Source organism: Musca domestica, unplaced genomic scaffold, assembly GCF_030504385.1.
Source record: "Musca domestica strain aabys unplaced genomic scaffold, Musca_domestica.polishedcontigs.V.1.1 14, whole genome shotgun sequence".
Taxonomy (NCBI): domain Eukaryota; kingdom Metazoa; phylum Arthropoda; class Insecta; order Diptera; family Muscidae; genus Musca; species Musca domestica.
Genome location: NW_026712192.1, coordinates 18,219,713 through 18,233,902, shown reverse-complemented (window position 1 = coordinate 18,233,902; position 14,190 = coordinate 18,219,713). Strand labels below are relative to the sequence as shown.

Genomic DNA, 14,190 nt, shown 5'->3' with positions numbered 1-14,190 from the left:
CATTTTGAGTAATATTTTACACATCCCATTATTTTTACTAACACAAGACCTGCTGTAAAAATGGGATATATTGGTCCACTCTTTCTGGTACCTCTCCCACAAAGGGCCAAAGCTCATAAAATGGAAAATTAACATCCAATTCCATTCGGACTTGGTATATCTCAATATTACCATCAAAAAAAGATCTGTTATAAAGATGGGAGGGATCTGAACATTTTTTCTGGAACATCCCCCACATAGGATTCAAGATTTTGAAAAACCAAACCCTCAAAGAACCCCAAATAAGGATCCAACTCTCTTCAAATTTCACACATACAAACATTTTTGCTAACACAAGATCTTTTGTGAAGATGATATATGTTTGTGAACCCCTTCGGTGTTTTTCAGCTACTTTTTACTACTTTCTTTATCTAAATATTTTTCTCAAGCAGAAACCTCAGAATATTGAATTTATTATTTCGCATAAAAGTTGATATAAATATTCGATTTTCTTGTAATTTTGCCCATACCGATATTTATACCCCAAACCATATAGTTTTAAGGGTATTACGTCTTTGTGCATTTGTTTGTAACATGTAGAAGGAAGCGAGATAGACACATAGTTACTTTTGAGGATCTCCATAGAATTACTTTCTGAGTTGATTTATGCATGTCAGTCCGTCTGTCCATCCGTCTGTCCATGTATTCTTGTGAACAAAGTACAGTTCGCATTTATTGCCCTATCCAGATGAAATTTTGCAAAAATCATTTGTTTGGCCCAAGGACGAACCCTATTGAAATTGGAGATAATCGGTCCAAAATTAAATATAGCTCCCATATATATCTTTGCTCGATTTGCCTTTTATTGTGCACCAGACGTGTAATATCAGTCCGAATATTATGGAATTTTGAACGTACGATCAGATTGGACCTGAAAATAAGAATGCCGAATTTGATGGAAATCGGTTCAGATATGGCTATAGCTCCCATATATATTGTTCATCCGATTTGTTATTTTTGTCCTCCTCAGCCGTAATATGCACTCTGTAGCAACAATATTTGGGGAATATATCAAATACAGTTCAGAAATACCTTTGCTAAATTTTATCGAGATCGGCTCAGATTTTGATATGGCTCCCATATATAACTTCTTCCGATTTACGTTTTATTGTGCACCAAACGTCTAATATTTGCCCAAATGGGATGGAATTTTTCACTTATGACCGAATTGAGTCTAGAAGCTAGCATGTCAAAATTTGGTGAAGATCGGTTCAGATATAGCTTCCATATATATTGTTCACCCGATTTGTTATATTTGTTACCCACAGCCGTAATATGCACTCCGTAACAATGATATTCAAGGAAATATATGAAATACAGGTTAGAAATATCTTTGCCAAATTTTATCAAGATCGGTTTAGATTTGGAAATAGCTCCGATATATCAAACATATCAAATACAAGTCCGAACTTAAAAGATACAAATGCTTCGATATATTCAGTCTTTTAAACTTTAAAATATAATTATAATCATAGCTTGTATGATTGAATTCCCCCATAAAAACTTTTTTAATTGTTATGTGGAGCTTTACTAAATTAGGAAAGTGGTGTAGGGTATCATAAAGTCGGCCCCGCTCGACTTAAAGACTTTCTTTACTGGTTTTATTTGTATTAGATGAAGTATGAAAATGTAATTTTTCGGTCGACTATATGTGGCGCATTTTAACATTTTTATCACATATCTCATATAATGTGAAGGAAGTAACCAATATAGTTCAAATCCGGCCCATCGTAAGATTTATATCATATTTATTTAGGCCCGATACAAAATGGACAAATTTGGTCCATTCCTCCGGAACCTATGCCATACCTCTATCAACAATTTGAATAATCGTAACAGAAGTCAAAATATATTTAAATATTCGAACATTGGCTGAGAATGTACATCTGTAGGAAAAACCGACTGATACTTTTTCAAATTGCTATTTTTAAGTATTTTGATAAACAATTTAATTTACAGGTTTTTCCAATTTGGGCTTGGACTGCGCGTATGTTTGAGGTTTGTGGCCATATTGTTGTTCTCTGAAAATATGAAATGAAATGTGAATATAAAGAATATAGGGTAAGTGTACCAGTAGTCGGCACTTTTAGGATTTTCAATTTTTCAATCTATAAACATTCTGAGTGATATCTTTTAATTGCAGAAAAATAATGTTGTTCAGATTCCAAATTTTGTTTAGTTTTCGAAATAATTAACAAAAATTGAAATTAAATTGGCAAAATTTGCAATTTTACTAAAATAGTAGTTTTTTTTTGCCAATAGTCGGCACCATTTTCCAATGCTCGGCATTTCTATTTGACAGTAGTCGGCATATGGTATTTCAGTAAAAAAAAAATATTGTTTTGTATAGTTTTTTTTTCAAATAGTATAAAACAATGCTATATTACAAATTCACAGTTTAATCCAGAATTTGAAATTAATTTTGTTTTTAAATAGTGTTTTATTTAATTATCATTCTAAACCAAATATAGGTGGAAAATCAAGAATAGTATGGTTACCTTTAGTAACGTATAGATTTTCAATTAAAATAAAAATGAGATTAAATAAAAAAATTACCTTTCTTATATTTGGAATTTGTGATTTTTTCCTTTACATAGCCAACATTTTTTTTAAATGCCACCTCTATCTAAAACGTCAAATAGCTGATTTAAAAAAACCCACTTAATTTAGAGAAGTTGGTCAAAACCACAAATAAAAGCAACTGCCGGTTTAAAACTATTTTTTTATTTGAGTAGTTATTGGATTATTTTTCATACTTTTCTCGAGTTTTGGTGAAATTGGGCAAAAATGATATTTTTCTAGTAATCGGCACCCCCGGCGACTTCTGGCAAATCTCTTTTTTTCTGTTCCTAATGTCGGCATTAAAAATATAACAGAAAAATGCTTGATTTGTATTATTTTAAGTTATACAATGATCTTTAGACTGTTATTTACTATTATAAAATATTTCTGATTCCAAAAGTATAAAATTGAATTTAATTAAATCGATTGTTAGGTTGACACCATCACTAATTTTTTCTTTACAAACAAGCACTATCGCACGCGTTGGAAGACACTCACTGACGAAAACCGTTATTCTCTCGTAATAAATGATCGGATTGTTTTTTTTTTTTTTTAAGAAAGAGGGCAGAGAACACTGTTAACGTTTTTTGCAATTATTTCATTATTTGATCAATTCTATTCTTAGTTATCTAAGTTTACATTTCAAAACTGCCGACTACTGGGACATGCCGAACTTAGGCGCACTTACCCTATTTTTCACTTTATATATTCTTAGAAGAAATATTCAGCTCTTGGTTTTTCTCCTTCTACAATAACCTGAGAATATTTCTTATTACATATAAAATGCATAGGTATGTTGGTGTATATTTCATTTATTTATTTTTTCCACTCAACACAATGCAAATGGAATTGAGCAACATTTTTTTTTTCTGTAACAAAAATATATTTATTATGAATCACCATGTGAATGTAATCAAACCAATTATTGAGTCTAGACTAGAACAAACGCACATTGAATGAACGAACGAATGAATAATGAATGTTGTCTTCAAAAGGAACTCGTATTATTCTACGTAATAATGGAATATTCTACACATATCTATATTCTACATATGTATATGTGTTTGTACACACAATAGTTTATTTTTTAATAAAACACAAATGTTGTCTCATCACAAAGTAACAAAGAATAAACGTTCAGAACATGATTTACATCTGCATTTCATCACAGAAATGACAAAAGAGAAGTGCAATTTATTTTATTGAAAATCTTTCTCAAAAAAGAGCTCACTTTATATTAATTCATATTTTTGTATTGATTGAACAACAAATCGTGACGAAATTAAATATGATCTAGTAGACATAAGACTCTTTGCATCTTGTATTTATAAGTAATGTTGAAATGAGTGGGGAAGAAATTTCGGCGAAGGACGCAAAGTAATTTAGAAACTTTTCTTTTTCGACATTTTACATCCCCGTATATATGTTCCGCAAACAGTTTATTGAATGAAAACAAAAAATGTCGGAAATAGCATCAAATTTAACAATAAGTTTAGATTTTTCGAATTGGTCACCTTTGGCACGAATTAAACGGTCAATCAAACCGTCAAACGCTGCCCGAATGTTGCTCCGCGGACATAATAGTCCAACGGATTGGTATCCGGATATTTTGGTGCCCATTGTGCGCTGGAAATGAAGCGATGAACCTCATTTTGATAATATTCGGCATTTATTCTGATACCACGGTCGATTAATACGAGCGGAGAGCGACCATCGACTGTCTTGAGTTCTGGTGGCCAACTGAAGTTGCACATTTTCAGCTGCTTTGCTTTGCACTTTTTGAAATTTCAATGGCTTTACCCTGAGCTTATTTTTCTATATTTGCCGAATGGAATACTGTGATATGTTCAGTTCACGAGCTATTTTGCGGCCACTGCGGGTTTCGATCAAGTCGCTTCTTTACTTTTCGATCCATTTCTGCTGATGTTGTTGTTTTCTTCCGTCCACTTTCTTGACTTCGGGCTATGCTACCAGTATCACGGTAACGAACGATGGTACGAGACACAAAAGATTTATTCACATTTAAATGCTGGAGTGCTCTAACGATAGCCACCTGTGGTTTTCCAGCCAAATATATAGAATTCACGAATCATTCCATCACGAATAACTTTTTTTCTGCAAAATTCTAACCAAAAATGCTTTTGTACGCTTGTAAAACAGTATAATGAGCTGTCACTGGAATAATTTACACAGCTGTCGGACGAGTGGCTTGGAAATGACAGCAATTTGAAGTTGGTTGCATTTTTTTTTCATCTCACCCTGTATACATTCGTATGTTCATAATCTGCATAACATTCTATGTTGATTTAACGATGTCCGTCTGTCTGTCTGTTGATATTTTTTAACGTAGAACTACAAAGTTTAGCACAAAAATTTTTATTGTGTCTGGGATGGTAAGTACTGAAAATGAGATATAATGGTTCACGTTTTCCTATAGTCCCCATATGAAGGTACCCACCCCGGTATTTTGATAATCATAATCACATTTACCCATAAAATTGTATTAGAATTGGTACTTAAGAAGATGTAGTAGATAACAATCCTTGAAGTATAAAATTTTCTATATACATAGGTTCCCGTTTTCGTATGGCCTCACCTACTTTTTTTTTGAAAAGTTAAACAGAATTATCCAAACGGTCCTACTGGTATTTATAGTTTAAAGTGGAACACGTTTGAATTCAGATATTTTTATACATAATTGTTTTTATACCCTACACCATAAGGTGGCCAGGGTATTATGTCTTTGTGCATTTGTTTGTAACAGGCAAAAGGAAACGAGATAGACCCATAGTTCCTTTTGATGATCTGCATAGAATCACTTTCTGAGTTGATTTATGCATGTCAGTCCGTCTGTCCGTCCGTCCGTCTGTCCATGTATTCTTGTGAACAAAATGCAGGTCGCATTTATTATCCGATTGAGATGAAATTTTGCAAACAACATTTGTTTGGCCCAAGGACGATCCCTATTGAAATTGGAGATAATAGGTAAAAATTTAGATATAGCTCCCATATATATCTTCGTTCGATTTGCCTTTTATTGTGCACCAAACGTGTAATATCAGCCCGAATAGTATGGAATTTTGCACATACAACCAAATTAGGCCTGAAAATAAGTATGCCAAATTTTATCGAAATCGGTTCAGATTTGGATATAGCTCCCATATATAACTTCGTCCGATTTAAAATTTATTGAGCACCAAACGTCTAATATTTGTCCAAATGGGATGGAATTTGGCACATACGACCGAATTTAGTCTAGAAGGTAGTATGCCAAATTTGGTGAAGATCGGTTCAGATATAGCTATAGCTCCCATATATATTGTTCATCCGATTTGTTATTTTTGTCCTCCGCAGCCGTAATATGCACTCTGTAACAACGATATTCAGGGAAATATATCAAATACAGCTCAGAAATATCTTTGTCAAATGTAATCGAGATCGGTTCCATATATATTTTTATCCGATTTCAAATTAATTTCGTACCAAATGGGCAATATAAGTCTGAATTTAAAAGATACAAATGCTTCGGCATATTTAGTCCTTTGAATTTTAAATTATAATTATAATCATATCGTGTTTGATTGAATTCTCCCATAAAAACTTTTAATTATTAAGTGGAGCTCAACTAAATTAGCAAAGTCGTGTAGGGTATCATAAAATCGGCCCCGCCCGACTTTAGGACTTTCTTTACTGGTTTACCCTATGGTGGAGGGCATTAAAAGTTTTACCATGCCTGAATATTCTTTACCTTTCATTTACTCAGAATGTGGGGTGAAGGAGGGATATATCGGCCTACTACCTTTGGTATCTCCCCCACAAAAGGTCACAATATGCAATAACTATATTACTTGTTAAAGTATCTAAATAATTTTCTCAACCCTATCAGCATAAAATTCTATGTCGATTTAGCGATGCCCTTCCGTCTGTGGAAATCTGTGGTACCTCCATATTTTCGGTATTTTAATGATTTAAGCGACATTATTCACCGGAAATATTTAACATTTGGTATTTGAAGTTCGTAATGGATACTACAGCCCAAGACAGAAAATTGTCTGTACAGATCAACGTATTCGTATAACACCCATATAACTGTACCTCTCGATATTCGGTATTTAGACCTTAATATCGCGGCTACATTCGGTATTTTTAAAATTTTGACAGAATTTTTAACGGATTTTATTTTTACAATAATTGCCAAATTCGTACCAAATGGTGGAGCTTTTTCACTTGTTTAAAATATTATGGACTTTTTTACATTTTGTAAGTTATTTCCAAATGCCGGAGTTTATTAAAGATTTCTCTGCCCTTTTACACTCTCCTCTAACTGTCACCACACAAATCCATCTGTCACCACTACCTAGACACATAAATGTGTGTCACTTATATCATTAAGATGATTTGTGAGCACTATTCACCTCTAGACGTGTGATTTCATAATGTGTTCTACGTTAGACACGCTGCTCAAATATTCGTATGTTAATGCGTCCATAGGTCAACCAAGAGGTCACCTGAACTTAAGTGCGTATGAAGTATGTGTACGAATCATATCATTCACTCAAAGAATGTAACATTTCAAATAATTTAGTTTCAAGGATAACGCATTTTAAGGTGTTGATGGAAATTTGACTATCCGTAGTGAAACGAAAAGTCGGGTGGGGCCGTCCACATACACCGCTATTTACATTTAGTAGGCCTACCCGTAACAAGTAAACTCTGATATCGGGAATTTATGCGAAAAAGATCATACCATATATGAAGGGATTTCATCCAAATTTGACGGATGCATTTTTACTTCTTGCAGCAAATTACATTGTCCTAGTGTGCATGATATGATTTCGAGATTGTATATTAAAAAAATCTATATTGGAGCAATTCGAGTTGATATTACAAATTTTGAACACAATTATCATTAAGTCGGATGAAGATATACAGGGTGACTTCTGTCATTTCTAAGCCACTCGTCCGACAGCTGTTAAAATTATTGTGACAGTTCATTATATTGTTTACAAGCGTACACAACGTTTTGGTGAGAATTTTCCAGAAAAAAAGTTATTCGTGATGGAATTAAGGCGTGAGAGTGTGATTTTCTTATATTTGGCTAGAGAACCGCAAGTGTCTATCGTAAGAGCACTCCAGCATTTAAATGTAAATTAAAGGGCTGCAAATGTGACAATTTTCTCTGTTTATGCCATGGAGAGAAAACGCTCGTCATGTTGTGTCCTGTTTGATCAAACGTATAACAGTACGTGACATCCAACCAAATGCTCGATGTCTCGTCGTGTCGGTCACACTCAAACCCATCGTCATAACATGTAATGACCAATAAAAGGAAATGTTGAATAGTGTGTCATACAAAAATGTTCTATCAAAAAAACAACAACAATTATGAAATAATTGCCAACGAAAAAGACACACACGTGATGAAGGCAAAGGACAATCGCTACCTGCTTTTCCGATATGTGAAAAAATATTTTTTTTTGTAATAAAGAATTTCTTGAAGAATACTAAAATATTAAAGGTACTTCTAATAGGTCCACACAAAATTTTCACATTTCGTGGTTATTAACGAAACAATTTAAAATGTTAATCCTTATAAAAAACAATAATCCCCTGAAAATTTTTCTGTCCCCAAACTTTAATTTTAAAAGAACACTTTATGTAGATAGAAAATAAGCAAACAATATTTACCTCTTTTTTATGACCAACATTTTATGATAATCACCAATAAATTGGGATTGTTCAGTAAATATTTCATTTTTTCTATTCATTTGTTGATGTCTATGCACATTTTGTTATTGAACTCAATTTTATATTTACGCGGTGTTTGTTACTTCAAAAATACAGCACACACAAAAACACCCCTCACCGACGAAAGTAACACACACACACTCTCTCAATTTAAGCACACGTACACAAATGGCACACAATTTCGATGTCATCGTTGACACCCTGCATTTATGGAGAACACCATGCAAATATTCGAGTTAGCCATGCCACGATCGAACCTTAGACAATGACACACATGAATCAAAATGGGGGATGTTGCGGGTTGTTATTGCCTATCAAATACATAGCGCATGATTGAGTAGACAAAGTCAGTGTGTCAAAAAAAGCATAATTCATACAATTCGCCTTGTGCAGGCCTTTAATGTAAATAAATCTTTTGTGTCTCGTACCAACGCTCGTTACCGTGATACTGGTAGCGTAGCCCGACGTCAAGGAAGTAGACGGAAGAAAATAGCAACTTCAGCAGAAATGGTTCGAAAAGTAAAGAAGCGACTTGATCGAAACCTGCGTCGCAGTAGCCGAAATATGACTCGTGAGCTGAACATATCGCAACATTCCATTCGAAAAATATTGAAAAATGAAAATATTCTGGAGGGTATATTTAAGCCTTGGGCACGAAAATATTTTTGCCTCAGATCTTGGACATTCCTACAGGACTTCCAACGCACTCAGCACACGCCACCCAAGAATGGTTACCGAATGATGTTCCTCGCTTCATTTGCAGCACACAATGGCCACCAAAATCTCCGGATACAAATCCGTTGGACTGTTGTGTCTGAATTAATTTGGAAAGAAAGGTTGGCAGTAAAAAATACAAAAGTGTCGATCGGGCCAAAATACCACAGAGCAACATTCGGGCAGCGTTTAACGGTACCATTGGCTGTTTGAAGACCGTAATTCGTGCCACAGCTGACCAATTCGAACAAATCTAAACTTATTTTAAAATTTGATGCTATTTCCGACATTTTTTGCTTTCATTCAATAAAATTTTAAAATAAAACCAGTAAAGAAAGTCTTAAAGTCGGGCGTGCCGACTTTATGATACCCTACACCACTTTGCTAATTTAGTAGAGCTCCACATAACAATTAAATGTTTTTATGGGAGAATTCAATCATACACGCTATGATTATAATTGTAATTTAAAGTTCAGAGGACTAAATATGCCGAAGCATTTGAATCTTTTAAATTCGGAATTGTATTGCCCATTTGGTGCACAATTAATTTGAAATCGGTTAAAGATATATATGGGAGCTATATCCAAATCTGAACCGATTTCGATAAAATTTAGCAAATGTATTTCTGAGCTGTATTTGATATATTTCCCTGAATATCGTTGTTACGGAGTGCATATTACGGTTGTGGGTAACAAATATAACAAATCCGATGAACAATATATATGGAAGCTATACCTATATCTGAACCGATCTTCCCCAAATTTGACATACTAGCTTCTAGACTCAATTCGGTCGTAAGCGCCAAATTCCATCCCATTTGGGCAATTATTAGACCTTTGGTGCACAATAAAATGTAAATCGGACGAAGTTATATATGGGAGCTATATCCAAATCTGAACCGATCTCGATAAAATTTGGAAAATATATTTCAGAGCTGTATTTGATATATTTTCCCAAATATTGTTGTTGCAGAGTGCATATTACGGCTGCGGAGGACAAAAATAACAAATCGGATGAACAATATATATGGGAGCTATAGTTATATCTAAACCGATTTCGATACTTATTTTGAGGCCTAATTTGGGTGTATATGCAAAATTCCATACAATTCGGACTGATATTACACGTTTAGTGCACAAAAAAGGCAAATCGGACGAAAATATATATGGGAGCTATATCTAATTTTTGACCGATAATTTCAATAGGGTTTGTCCTAGGGCCAAACAAATGATCTGCGCAAAATTTCATCTGGATCGGACAATAAATGCAACCTGTATTTTGTTTGCAAAAATACATGGACAGACGGAGGGACGGATGGACAGACGGACGGACACGCATAAATCGACTCAGAATGTGATTCTATGCAGATCATCCAAAAGAACTATGGGTCTATTTCGTTTCCTTTTGCCTGTTACAAACAAATGCACAAAGACATAATACCCTGACCACCTTGTGGTGTAGGGTATAACAATAATAGAAAACAATGTTACAGCAACATTCATTCATTGATTCATTGAATATTATACAACTTTATTAATTCAAACAATTTGAATAAAGAAAAAAAATATGACATCATTTGTCTCTATGGTATCTCTCTGCACTTTTTATTATGTTGGCTATGATATGTATGGCATCGGGAAGTACTGTCGGTTTGTTATTCTCACATCAAGGGCTTCTTCATACGACAAATCATTATGGATCCAATTATTACTTATGTACACATGTAGGTGATGAAAATAGCTACGTGTGTGTACGAGTGTCTCATGACTGAAGTAAATATCAATTTCATTTTGTTGCCCCATCAATGACGAAGATAATAACCAACTACTGGAAAGGTATGACCCTTGACATTGCAAACTAACGTAACTAACGCAAACTAACGTGCTGCCATCCTTCTAGTTAGTTATTATTTATGATTTAAATTAGGGAAACACCTTTTAATGAGGGGTACTTTATCTCAAATGTAAGATTGCTACATCTATTTTCATGTGCTTAAAACATTTGTTATTTCTGAGCTCATTTCTCATATGTAAATCCATTTGTTTTCGCAAATGATTAGGGAAAAAATTATGTTAAAAAGCTTTGCGGTAAAAATGAAAACTAGTAACCAGTTATTTTAATTTCATGAGAGCTGTGACATTTAAAGAGAGAGAGAGAGAGAGAGTTATATTTAATAATTTATACTTAAAAAAAAAGCTCCAAATAGATGGAATGTTTATGTAGGAACTATATTAAAACTGCATATCTAGTTTATCTAAATTCGAGAAATAAACAAGTAAAAAAGCTGTAAGTTCGGCCGGGCCGAACTTTGAATACCCTCCACCATTTGGAACGAATTTGGCAAATCTCAAAAACAATAAAATCCGTTAAAAATTCTGTTAAAATCTTAAAAATACCGAATGTAGCTGTTACATTAGGGTCTATACGAGGACATGGACCTGCATAAGTAACTAAAAGTATTTTAAATGCGAATCATTCATACGAAGGCGTGTACCTGCACGGACACTTTTCTGTCATAGGTTGTAGTATCCATTAGGAACTTCAAAGACCAAATTTGAATAATGTCGCTGAAATCACCAAAATACCGCAAAGAGGGAGGTACCATTATGTGGGGCTATACCAAATCGTGGACCTACATGGCCCATTTTCAATAACAAAAATCCTGCAGGCATAATAAATATTTGAGTAGTTTTATCAACCTAATTCATTTCGTTCGGAAGCTAGAGTGATTTCCACAGACGGACGGACATCGCTAAGTCGACATAGAATTTTATGCTGATCAAGAATATATATACTTTGTGGGGTCTAAAATGAATATTTCAAGGTGTTACAAACGGAATGACAATCTTAATATATCCTATATACTATGGTGGAGCCTTGAATATCAATGAGATATCAATAATCTACATACAGGTCATTGATGACCGACGAGCGATTGATCAGAGATTGGCGTGGTAACAGTGATTATCGACCAACTACCGATGAGCTTTTAATGCCCTACCGACATTCTATCGTTCATACATTTTCCACTCATTGACCAGCTATCGACTTTAAGTCGACGAACACCTACGATCTATTACGAATATATGTTTACCTACTTACCAGCTGTCAACATGAATTTAAAAAGCGTTAAAAGCTATTGAAGAACTATCTAGGACCCTAGAGAAGAGCCTTCTTGCGGATATTGAGTTATTCGATGATTCATCGAGCGAAATTGACATAAGGTGTCCATATTTGTAACCTTTGTTTTGATTTGTTTAAGGTTCCAGTAAAGCTGACAAAAAAGCACGCAGTGTCAAGCTACAATAGCAGGAACCAGATATATAAAATTCTATCTTTATGTGTCATGAAGACGCAAGGAAAAAAACTTCGCCCTGACTTAATTTTTAATCAGCTGTCCAATTCTGATATTGCATTCCAAAATTATTTAAATATATCGCTATTTAAAGATTGCCTTAAAATACTTACTTACAAGCTTACTTGGGATTGATGCTAGATATTTTATAGTATTCATGCCCGTTTGGCATCATCAACGAAGCGGATTCTACATAAAAGTATTGAAATAACCTGAATTTGGTATTTCCAATTCAAACGGATTGTGAGTATTTAGTTTCTGCAGCAAATGTCCATCCATAGATCCGAGGTAATCAACAATTTCTTTCTTTCAACAATGAATATTAAGAACTAAATTTTTATTTCCCATTTTGTATTTGTTCAAATAAAATAAAAATAATAAAAAAAACATTTTTTTATTAATCAAAACTACTGACAAATAACACAGTGCAAAATATATTCATGTGGAAAACAAACAAATAAGGAAAAGTCAAAAGTCGGGCGGTGCTGACTATATGATACCCTACACCACTATGCATATCTGGTAGAGCTCCCATAACAAAAAAATTTAAATGAAGTAGTTCATTCGACCAATCAACTTTTGGCTTTATAGCAGTTATAATTTGGTTTCAGAGGGAACTAATATATGGAAAGTATATCCAATTCTGAATCGGTTTTCACTTAATTTGGCGGAGACATTTTAATCTTTAATATCAAATAACATTGATATAGAGTGCATGATATCGCTTCGAGAAGGATTATATTAAAAAAATATATATCGGATCTGAGTTCCACAAAATGGAAATGTACGTCCCGAAAATTAACTCCATTTCGGCTGATATTTTACACAATAAACCTAAAATCTAATTAAGGATATATATGGGAGCTATATCTAAATCTTAGCCGATCTCGATAATATTTGGTAAATGCATTTTCGAGCTCTATAAGATATCTGATACAAAATATAATTGTTGTCGAATGTATATTACGAATGTGAGAGACTTAAACACCAAATCGGATGAAACATATATATATGGGTGCTATGGCTATATCTGAACCGATTTTCTAATTTGATGTACTTGCTTCTAAACTGAATTCGGTCGGATGTACCATAATGCAGGTCATTTGGACTGATATTTGCCACTTGGTGCACAATTTAACCGAAATTGGTTGAAAACATATATGGGACCTATATCCAAATCTGAACCGATCTTGATAAAATTTGATACACTTATTTCAGAGCTGTATCTGATATCTGGTACCAAGTATCATTGTTGTCGAATGCATATTACGTATGTGACGGACTTAAACACCAAATCGGATGTAACATATATATGGGAGCTATAGCTTTATCTGAACCAATTTCCACCAAATTTAAAGTGCTGGTTTATACGATGAATTCAGTCGTAATTGCCAAAATTTAGTACATTGGGATTGATATAAGCCATTTGGTGCACAATAAACCCAATATCGGATAAAGATGTACTATGTGGGAGCTATATCCTAATCACAACCGATCTTAACAAAATTTAACAGCTCGAAAATACGAGTATTATCTGATGTCCGGTACCAAATATCATTCTTGTGAAATACATATTTATTTAAACCGCAAATTGGATTAAACATATATATGGGTGCTATAGCTATATCTGAACCGATTTTCGCCAAATTTATTGCACTTGCTTCTAAACTGAATTCGGTTGGATATGCCAAAATTCAGGTCATTTGGACTGATATTGGTTATTTTGTGAACAATTAACCCAAAATTGTTTGAAGATATATATATGGGAGCTA

General features: G+C 33.9%; 1 long non-coding RNA gene across 1 annotated transcript; it reads right to left on the bottom strand.

Annotated features, from left to right (window-relative positions):
* Nucleotides 1–1,866: 1,866 nt before the first annotated feature.
* On the bottom strand, nt 1,867–12,758 carry LOC131801069 (uncharacterized). Its single transcript, XR_009341687.1, has 2 exons — nt 12,532–12,758; nt 1,867–2,060 (listed from the first exon to the last, which is right to left on the bottom strand). It is a non-coding gene; the product is annotated as an uncharacterized LOC131801069 (long non-coding RNA).
* Nucleotides 12,759–14,190: the final 1,432 nt, after the last annotated feature.